This window comes from Pteropus vampyrus, unplaced genomic scaffold (genome assembly GCF_000151845.1).
Source record: "Pteropus vampyrus isolate Shadow unplaced genomic scaffold, Pvam_2.0 Scaffold55, whole genome shotgun sequence".
Taxonomy (NCBI): Eukaryota; Metazoa; Chordata; class Mammalia; order Chiroptera; family Pteropodidae; genus Pteropus; species Pteropus vampyrus.
The window spans coordinates 4,225,883-4,237,110 of NW_011888836.1; positions in this window are offsets into that span (position 1 = coordinate 4,225,883).

Sequence of the window (11,228 nt, forward strand, 5' to 3'; positions counted from 1 at the left end):
CCTTGCTAAGGGTCAAAGGCAAGAGGAGCTGTGAAAGGTGGGTGTAAATGGCAATGTGCTAGACAGACCCTAGGCGTTGTCATTGCAAAAGCTTCAACCACATCCTGTGCTAGGCAACCAGCAGAGGAGGTGATTGACACAAGGTCAAAAGCAGCTGATTTTATTCAGAGGGCTGCGGGTTCCTGGGCTGCATCCCTCATCTGAGACAAGGAGACAGTTTAGAGGTCCGCTGCTTCCAACGATTGAAACACAACTGTGAAAGGCATGTTAGGCATACTCTATACTTTCCATCACATACTTCTTGTTTCCATTTCCCCACTGTCCTTATTTGGGACACTCACTCTTCATTGCCAGTTGGAAACACCGTGTGCATGTGTGTGTACATGCATGTGTGCATGTGTGAGCATGTGTGTGCAGTCCTTAGGATCCACTACCAACTACAAGTGAGCCAGTAAAATCTGCCTTGCTCCTGGTGCCTTTTCTTACTCTCTCTGTTAGTTTGTCTGAGTCCAGGTAGCAATGTATCTCTCTGTGATCTATGTGCCCATCCAGCCCTCCCCATCTACCTAAAAAATGTTTTAAAGAGTTTTTTTTAACCTCAAGACCTTATAGAAATTCCAAAGGTTTTGTTGAAAAGGACCCTTTATAATGAAAGCTATATGTTTACTATAGTTAAGGAAACATATATAAAACAAAGTCAAAAGAGTTTCAGTAGGTATCTCTTACACATTTCCAGTTGTTCTTCATCAAGGAACTGGAAAGGACTCTTTCATGGGGCCTGGCTAAGATCAGGAGTTCTCCATCCCAGCTGCATATTGGAATCAGCTGGGCTACTTCAAAAATGACTGATGCCTGACTCCACATAAGATCAGATCTCTGGGGTTGGGATACAGACATCTGCATTGCAAAGAACTGCCCAGATGCTTCTGCACAACACAAGTTGAGAACCACTAGATGAGATAAAGTCAAACAGGCTATAAACCTAAAAGGATGAGTAACTCGTGTCTTGGCATCTGGAAAATAGAAAATGAAAATAGAATAAAAAAAGAAAAAGAAAAAGAATCCACAAGCTTTATTCTTTATTTCTCCACCCATGTGTTAATTATGTGAGTCAGTGCCACTGAAAACCACTAAAGACCAACATGTACTTGGCAAGTCGACCCTCAATCTCCTCACTCTCTTTGAGCCTCCTCCCCCAGATAACCTTATCTCCTAATTCACTGAGAAAATAGAGACTCCCTAAGTTTTCCCATTCATCCCTCTTCAGTCTATTGTAATCTGACGTCTGGCCTCATCAGTCCACTGAAATTCCCCTCACCAGAGACACTAAATGCCTCTTTCTTGCGAAGTCCAGTGCCTCACAGTAACTAGGAGGCATCACCATGTCCCTAGGAGCTGGCTCCTACCCAGCCCCCAGCACCACTTCTGCACTTGCACCTGCTTCCCTGTAGTCACGCTCTCCGCTTACACTATCCAGGATTCTCATCAGTACCCTTAAGCCATGTCTGCTCTCCCTCTGTGCCTTTGCACATGTTCTTCCTTCTGCTTGTAATGCTTGTCCCCGCATTCTTCAATCCTGAATTAGCTTGGATGCTTCCTCACTCTTCTTTGCTGGGGGGAGTTGTTTTCTAATTGAGAAATCAGAAAAAAAAAAAAAAGCTTCCACAAGTGGGCAGCACCATGCTGACACTCTGTGTAACAATAATAGATTTCCTCCTGCTATTGTAGCTCAGGAGCTTTATCCTACCCAGCATTCTACTGTAATTCTCCATTACACCCGTACTTAAATGCGGATTCTCTATTAGAAAGATTACTAGTTTGGATGCTCATAATAGGATGATTTTCTAGGCAAACCTACCTAAAATGTAATGAAATGTGAAGCCCTATATAATGCAAGTATTTGTTCTATAATACTGTGTTTCCCAAGTTTGCCTGATTATAAGAATCACCTGGTATGTTTACTTAAAATACAGATTTCTGAGTCTTATCCCTACCTAGGAATTCAGAATCTCCAGAGCAAGGGCTGATCCTTACTCATATGCGTTTTAAGATCTCGTTATATTCTGGAAGGGAGGTCTGAGACTTATGGCTAGCAAGGCCAATTACCTGCCAATTACCTATTAAAAGAGCAACACTGTGCTGGCTGAGCTGGAGACACTGGGATGTTAGAGCAACATCTGAGATCAAGGCCAAACTAAATGCTTGTTAAGCCTTCTACTCATAAACGAGCTCTTAGCTATTCCCTTTAATTTCTCTCAGGCTTGGATTTCTTCAAATGCATAATTATCATTTTGCACAAGGCGCATAGGGGATGGAGAGGCGAGTTTTTGTGCATCTGGGTAACATTTACATCTCAGCGCCACCATGAAATTGCAACAACTGTGGTTCATGTTTCAGGGCATCTAGTTGAGTGAGGTCATTAGCCCTCAAAGAGAGGTTGAGCACAGCCAAAAAACCATCTCTGGTTCACTGGAAGTTTATGATGTGACCGTAGATATCCCTCTCATTGCTTTGTTATCAGGTGGGGCCCTCATGACATGTGTTGATGAAAAGGCAGGATTTTAATGGTAGTTTCTCTTGTCCCTACCCAGTGAAACCATGTGGGCCTCAGTCACCAGGGGTGGAATATATATTGGATGGAGGTTGTTATGGACTGGATATTTGTGTCCCCACCAAACCCATTTGTTGAAGTCCTAACCTCTGTGATGAACTCATTTGGACATAGGGCCTTTACAAAAGTAATTCGGGTTAAATTAAATCATAATAGTGGAGGATTAATGTCCTTATAAGAGACACCAGAGAATGCCTCTCTCTCTCTTTCCCCCTCCCTCCCTCCTTTTCTTTCTCTCCACATATGCACACACTGAGACCATGTGAGGACATAGTAGGAAGGCAGCTGTCTATAAGCCAGAAAGAAAGTTCTCGCCACAAACGCACTTGGCTAGAAACTTGGTCTTAGAATCTTAGCTCCAAGAATTGTGAGACAAATTTCTGTTGTTTAAGCCAACTAGTTTGCGCTGTTTTGTTGTGGAAACTCTAGCTAACTAAGAGGTTAAAGCAGGAGAAACGTGTCCAAGATAGGGGACAGGAAATGGAACTGGAATAAAGATGTTTTAAAAGCCTGTTGAGCAGATCGAAGATAGGGAGGTCTGGACACAATGAGGTAGCATTAAAGCACCAACATTATCCTGGTCAGTGCTTTTCTCAGAAAAACCCAGGCCACCGAGCTTTCTGTCTCTCATCCCTCACCTGCATGCAGCCAGTTTCCTGTCTCAAGAGTGCATTTTATTTCCAACTTATAAGAACACTACATATATTCATGATATATAAATAATACGTAATACACGTAATGAAACAAATCTGTATGAAGACCTTACGGTTAAATCATTATCCATATCTTTCTTAATTAGGACAAATTCCTAGGAGTAAAATGCACACTTAAAAATTGAATCAGTTGCCAAATTGCCATTTTCTTCTCCCAAAAGGATACCAATATGTAATCCAATTACTTACGTATGTATTTATTATTTCAACAAACTTTGTCAATACTATTGACAAAAAGAATATGTTTCATATTTTACATCTATTTGATTGCTAATTAGATCGAAAATAGTTTATGCTTAGGAGCAATTTGTATTTTTCTTTTGTAAATTATTTTGTCCTTTGGTCATTTTACTATTGGAGTATTTCTATTTTTTTTAATCTGTAAGAGCTTTTAATTTGTAAGAATATTAAAGTTTTCTCTACGTTACAAATATTTCCCCAGTGTTCTATTTTAATTAAGTTCAGTGCATTTCTTGCCATACAGAAATGTAATATTCTTTTTTAAATAACTTTTTAATTTTTAATTACAATTGGCATATGATATTAGTTTCAGGTATACGACAGTGATTAGATATTTATATAACTTATAAAATGATCACCCTGATAAATCTAGTACCCATCTGATACGGTACATATTTATTACAATATTATTGACTATATTCCTTATGCTATACTTCACATCCCCATAACTATTTTGAAACTACCAATTTGTACTTCTTAATCCCTTCCCCTTTTTCACCCAGCCCTAATCCCCCTCCTATCTGGCAACCATCAATATGTTTTCTGTATCTACGAGTTTGTTTCCATTTTGTTGTTTGTTTATTTTGTTCTTTAAATTCCACACGTAAGTGAAATCATATGACATTTGTCTTTCTCTGTCCGACCTACTCCTCTCAGTACTATACCTTCTGAGTCCATCCATGTCGTTTCGGATGGCAAGATTTCTTTCTTTCTTTTTTTTATGGCCGAGTAATATTCCATTCTATATATATGCCAACTTTTTTATCCATTTATCCATTGATAGACACCCAGGTAGCCTCCAAATCTTGACGATTATAAATAATGCTGCAATGAACATATGGATTCTCATGTGCCTTCAAAGTAGTGTTTGGGGTTTCCTTAGATTCATCTTAGCTATTTTGGGCCTCTTTGGATTCATCTTGTTTGGGACTCTCTGAGCTTCCTGCGCTATTTCCTTCACCAAGTTAGGGACATTTTCCATCATTATTTCTTGAAATAGGTTTTCAATTCCTTGCTCTCTCTCTTCTCCTTCTGGTACCCTATGATGCAAATGTTGTTACACTTGATGTTGTCCCAGAGGCCCCTTAAACTATTCTCATTTTTTTGGATTCTTTTTTCTTGTCGCTCTTCTGATTAAATGTCTTCAGCTATGCTGATTCAATCCTCTGATTCATTCTACTGTTGATTTCTCCTAAGGTATTCTTCATTTCAGTTATTGAAGTCTTCAAGAAATGTAATATTTTTATGTGATCACGTATATCGATATTTTTCTTCTAGTGTCTTTATTTGGTGTCATGTTTAAAAAACTACTCTTCAACCTAAGAGTATGTGAATACTTCTAACATTTTCTTCTAGCACTTTTGTGGTTTTATTTATTTCACTTGATTCTTTAATCGATCTGGAATTAATTTTAGTAGAAGATGTAAAGTAAGGATCAATCTTTAATTTTCCCTATGGTCAGCCAGTTATCCAACTTCAAGGGGATGTATTATCACTTTAGATAAAAAATTGTGTTGGTTTCAGTCTGCCCCCTCCCAGATAAAAAGGAAAAAAGAACATCACTGGAAAAGTAAAGAAAGGAGAAGACTAATTCCAAAAAATGGAAGATAAAGTTGTTGGAAATGAGTCACTGCTTGTTCCCACAGGCCTTCAACTCCTCTTTACATCAGTGTAGTTAGAAATGGATGTGTCTGTCTTCACTTGAGTCTAAGCTTTACCAAGTTGTGAAAAGACAAGAATTAGGAGAATTGACTTCCAGTACTGACTTTGACACTTAGGAACTATATGATGCTACCTTAGAATTTGGATAATTTCTCTTCTCTGCCTCTCATGAATTAAATGGGAATATATGTTAAACTTTATTATAAACTATAAAGTACTATGCAAATGTAAGGTATTATTAATACTAAGGAATATTTTTATTCAGAAGATATTCTCATTAATAAGCAAATCAAAATATATATCACAACCTGACTATTAATAAATTAGTCAAATACATCCTCATGGACCAGAGAATTTCTTGATACTGGTAGACACAATAGGCATGTAAGGTAATTTTCATTGTTTTTAGCACAAATAGTACATTGTCAAAACCTAGTACAAGATCTCTCTCTACTCTTTAGAGCGTGTCAATGTTTGGGTTTCCCTGATCAAGAATTTGAGTGCCAGTAGTTTATTTGGGAGGTGAAGGAAATGGAGAGGAAAAGGATAGAGTGAGACAGAGAAGGGAAGGCAGCCAATGGTGAGACCTTTCTTTCGAAGGTGGTTCTTCCTGTGGGTGATTGGAGAGTAATCCTGCTGGAGAAACTCAGGGAAGCAGTGCAGAATGCATGCATACTTCCCAGAGGCGTGGGAAAAAGACACCCACTCCCAAGAGTCATTGGTAGGGAATGCACCTGCTGTGTTAATCCCCCTCACAGCTGGCTGACTTACTATACAAGTGGACACAGCTAACTTCAGCTGTCAAAGATAGGCCTCCAAGAAATGCTGTGCTGGCATTTGGAAGTCAGGTAGCGAGCCCTGAAGTGGTGAGAGTGAAGGGATAGGAGCTGGTTGAGACTGCTTTTTTTCTTCATTTGAAATATACCTTACTTGTGTACACAGCAACGCTCTACAATGTAGGAGGATATTTACTTCCTCCATGGTTTTCTTAGAATGGCAAATTAGGAAAAGTGATAAACACAAGTTACAGGTAGAATAGGAAACATCCTCATTAGGACTTTGGCTTTCGTACTTTTGGACATTTGAATTCCTTTCCTAGAACTATATAAAGATATAAGGAAGTACTCAACTTCTGATACTTCTGCTCAATGTTTTACATCGGGGGTCCCCAACCTCTGGACTGTGAACTGGTACCAGTCTGTGGCCTATTAGGAACCGGGCCACACAGCAGGTGAGTGGCTGGCGAATGAACAAGGCTTCATCTGTATTTGCAGCCTCTCCCCAGTGCTAGCATCACCACCTCAGCTCCACTTCAGATCATTAGGCATTAGATTCTCATAGGAGCACCAGTCCCTGGTGCCCAAAATGTTGGGGACCGCTGTTTCACGGTGTCGCTAATAGTAGTATGTAGTAATATCAACAATGATGTTCTCATAATATTTTTACATTCATCTCATTTGATTCTCAGAGAAGCCTTGAGAACTAATGGATATAATTTTTTGTTCCTTAAACTTCTAGAATATTCTAAAATCACATGAGTGAAGGCTTGCATACTTAAAACTCAATTGAAAATGTAACCCCCAAATTGCAAAACAGTGGCTCAGATTCAGGTAACTTTCAAAACCAAAAGTTGTTTTTTGAAGGTGTTGGTGGGTGGGTGGCTTTCCTGAGGGGCTTTTCAGTTATCATGGGGTAGTGGGAAGAGATAGATTATGGGGAACAGTGTAGCAGGAGATAAACCCCACTGGGATTTGGGCTTGTCAGGAGCTGTCAAAGCAGCAGCTGGACTTTGTGATCCAGGAAGTGACTCAGAGAGAAGTCCCATGAGAGAAACCTCCCCATCACCAAGGACACTGCAAAAACATTCCATCCAGGATCTTCTCTGTTGACAGCACTACGGCTGAATGCTAGATATACTCAGTCACGTATTTTCCAGAATATAGACTTTATTTCTGAGGAAGCATATTTCCTATAGGAACAGTAAATACCTGCTGAGATATGAATGGACAACACCCAAGCTGTATCAGCGGATACCCAACTCCATTCTAACTGTCCAGGAATGCGTGCTCCCTGAGTATGAAACAATTAAAGTTACTGATTAATTAGCAGAAAACTTTTGAGCTAGGGATAGTTTAATCAGTAAGTGTGTGCTGTGCTATCTGTGTGCATTCATGAAGACCGAAGTGCTGCAGTAAGTTCCGGTTCTTTACCCTCTGAAACTCTCAATTCTCATTTTATCAAGGACTTGATGTAAAGTAGAAGAAACCACACATTCAAAATTTATGGAGAATAAAAATCTTCTGGCAATGGAAAAGTATACTTTATATTCTGGGGTCACAAAAGTGTCTACAATCAAAGGAGAATAAAACATTTTCAGTAAATAGTATTCATCATCTCAGGACCCTGCCTTCTACTCTGGGAGAATAATTGTTCCTCGCTCACTCTGAGGATGATTAACAGGAATATTGAATTTTGTCTCTGCTTTCCACACTCACGCATGCAGATCTTATGTTAGAATCTCTGTGCTGAGGAATTAAGTTACATTGTTCGGCAAATTAAGAAACTGGAAACAAGACACAGCTGCCACCTACTACCACCACTATTACCATTATCTCTCATGTTAAGTGAAAAAGAGTTTCTGTTTTGGATTTCTCTGTTGCGGGGGCAGGGTCATGAGAGAGATGGGACTTGAGCTTTTATGCATTTAAACCACAAGATTCCAAATAGCCAAAAAAAAAAAAAAAAAAACCACACACAAAAAAAACCCCAAAACCAAACAAACAAAAACAAAAAACAAACAAAAAAAACCCTGAGAAAGAATAAAGTGAGAAGTAGCATACTCCCTGATATCAACTATACTACAAAGCTACAACAATGAAAGCAGTGTGGTACTGGCATATAAACAGATATATAGAGCAATAGAAGAGAATAAAGAGCCCAGAAATAAATCCTTGCTTATATGATCAATTAATCTACAACAAAGGAGGCAAAGATACACAATGGGGTAAAGACAGTTTCTTCAATAAATGGTGTTGGCAAAACTAGACAGATACATGCAAAAAACAAAAACAAAAACAAAAACAAAACAAAACAACTGGACCACTTTCTTACACCATATACCAAAATAAGCTCAAAATAGATTAAAGACTTAAATGTTAGACCTGAAACCATAAATCTAGAAGAAAACATAAGCAATAAACTCTTTGACCTAGATCTTAGCAATATTTTTTTATATATCTCCTTAAGCAAGGGAAACAAACAAAGTCGGACTACACAAATTAAAAAATTTTTGCACAGAGAAGGAAACCATCGACAAATGAAAAGAGAACCTACTAAATGAGAGAAGATATTCACAAATGATACATCTGATGAGGCTAATATCCAAAATGTATAAGAAGTTCATACAACTTAACACCAAAAAAAAAAAAAAAACCCAATTAAAAAATGGGCAGAGGAACTGAATAGACATTTCTCCCAAGAGGACATATAGACGGCCAACAGACATATGAAAAAATGCTCAACATCATTAACCATCAGGGGAACCCAAATTAAAACCACAATATCACCTCACACCTGTTAGAATGACTATCATTAATAATTCAATGAAGAACACGTTTTGGCAAGGATGTGGACAAAAGGAACCCTCATACACTTTTGGTGGGATTGTGAATTGGCACAGCCACTATGAAAAACAGCACGAAGATTCCTTAAAAAATCAAAATCATAGCTGTTGTACGATCCAGATATTTCACTTCTGGGTATTTATCCAGAGAAATTCAAAACACTAATTCTAAATGATATATGCACCACTATGTTCATTGCAGCATTACTAGTAATAGCCAAGATAGGAAGCAACCTAGATGTCCATCAATAGATGAATGGATAAAGAAGATGTGGTATACATACACGATGGAATATTATTCAGCATTAAAAAGAACGAAATCTTGCCATTTGCGACAACACGAGTGGACCTAGAGGGTATTGGGCTAAGTGAAATAAGTCAGAGAAAGACAAATACTGTATAATTTCACTTATCTGTGGAATCTAAAAATAAATAAATAAATGAATAAACAAAAAAAAGACAGAAACATACTTATTGACATAGAGAAGAAGCTGATGGTTGCCAAACAGGAGGGGTAGAAATGGGAAATAAAAATAAATAAACAAGCAAATAAATAAATAATAAAACTTTACTACAGCAGGGGAAAAAAAAACCAACCCAGAAATTTTACCTAGGTGAATCCTTACGGAAGTTTCAATCTCAAAGAAGGAAAACTTACAAGGTGGAAGAAGACTAAGCCGCTGGCTAGAGCTATGGCTAAGAGGCAGCAGCTGCTCGAAGAGCACAGTACACTCTTCAAACCCTCGGAGGAGTGCCAGGCTCCTTTCTGGAAGCACATCCCAGGGGTGGCACTTGTTTCGAACTCTCTAAGAGTGACACGCTCTCAACCCTGGCTGTGTCTGTGGCTCAGCGTTGGGTCTTAGAGACAAATGATAAAATCGCCAGTTCTCTTGAGGCGTTTGCAGGACTGCCCATTAGAACCCATCAGCTGACGGTGCAGTTTCAGGTGGTGTGATTTTGGCTCGGATGAGCCCGGAATATGGTGGAGCTCTGTGAGCTGGTTTGCTCCAACAGGTGCCCCGTCTTGAAAACCATGGGTGGACATTGGTGAGTTTATATTTAGTGGCATTAAGGGCGAAGGCCCGTTTAAGAAGCTTTGAGTGTAAGTGAATATAACCTTTTAGGAAAAAATTTGGCAATAGCTAACTACAAACATATCCTTTGGCCTAGTAGTTTTACTTCTAAGATTTTATCCGAAGAAAATAAATAAATTTACATTCCAGGACATATTTATTCTAGTGTTGCTTATAATTGCTCCGCCCCGCCCCCCCATCCAGTTGTCTAATAATTAAAGTTTGGTTAAATATATTATGCTAAAGTCATCTGATGGAATGCACTACACTCACCATACAGTTTTTAAAACCATGTGAAAAACAATACATACACTATAATTGTGACTTTGTAAGAAAATACATGTGCATTTAAAAATAACAGACATATAACTAAATACAGATTTCTGAGTGATGAGATTATGTTGATTTTTATGCTTTTCTTCATATTCCATTTTTCCTATAATGAACATATATACTACTTGTAGACAATAAAATAATGTTATTTAAAAATGGTTCTACTCATATGCTGCCTTTGTCATCATTCTTAAGAAAGAATCTGCCTTTCTGGAGCTAGCACTGACCTACCCATAGTTGGAATTAATAAAGAGAGAACAGGAGAACTGGAAGAGAGAGGAGTAAATATAGTTGGGAGGGCAGAAGTTGGGGTTTGGGGTTTTGTAGTGCAGCACTGTGGGGGGAGCGGGAGCAGAAAGGAGCTGAGTCAAAGTTCTCTATGCGGAAGCAAGGCCACTTCCTATCTGAGAGGAAGAGAATGTCAGCATGTTCTGCCCAGGGCCACTGATTTCTGACAGGGGGGTATTGTGAGTGTGGCAAAAACTCAACAACTCTGTGTATTGAGATCAAGAGGTGTTGAAGGAAATAGCCTGTGAAGGCACACGATTGCTTCACAGTTCACTCATGTCCCTGAAGAGACTTTGCCCAGAGAGATGTTCTTGAAAAACCAACAGATTTTCTCACAATCCAGGCTCCACTCCCTTGGACCAAAATGAAACCACTGCGGACCTTTCGTGAACTGATCAAAGTCAACCACCAGTGACTTTGCTGTCCCTCCTTAGCCTGTTACCTCAAAGTCAGAACAATTTGTGAGAGGCTGTGAGCCAGGAAGAAGAAAACAATGATAATATTTGTAAGGCACTTTACAGTTTATAAATAATTTCCATTACGGTTCAGTCAAGGAGTTGTAAACATTCCTTTCAGAGAACACACATTTACAATCTGAGAAGAGTCACACTGAGGGCTTTTCTCCCCAACTATATTCCATCTGTGACACTCTCTGCTGCCGTCTGGTGACTGAGATTATAATCAGC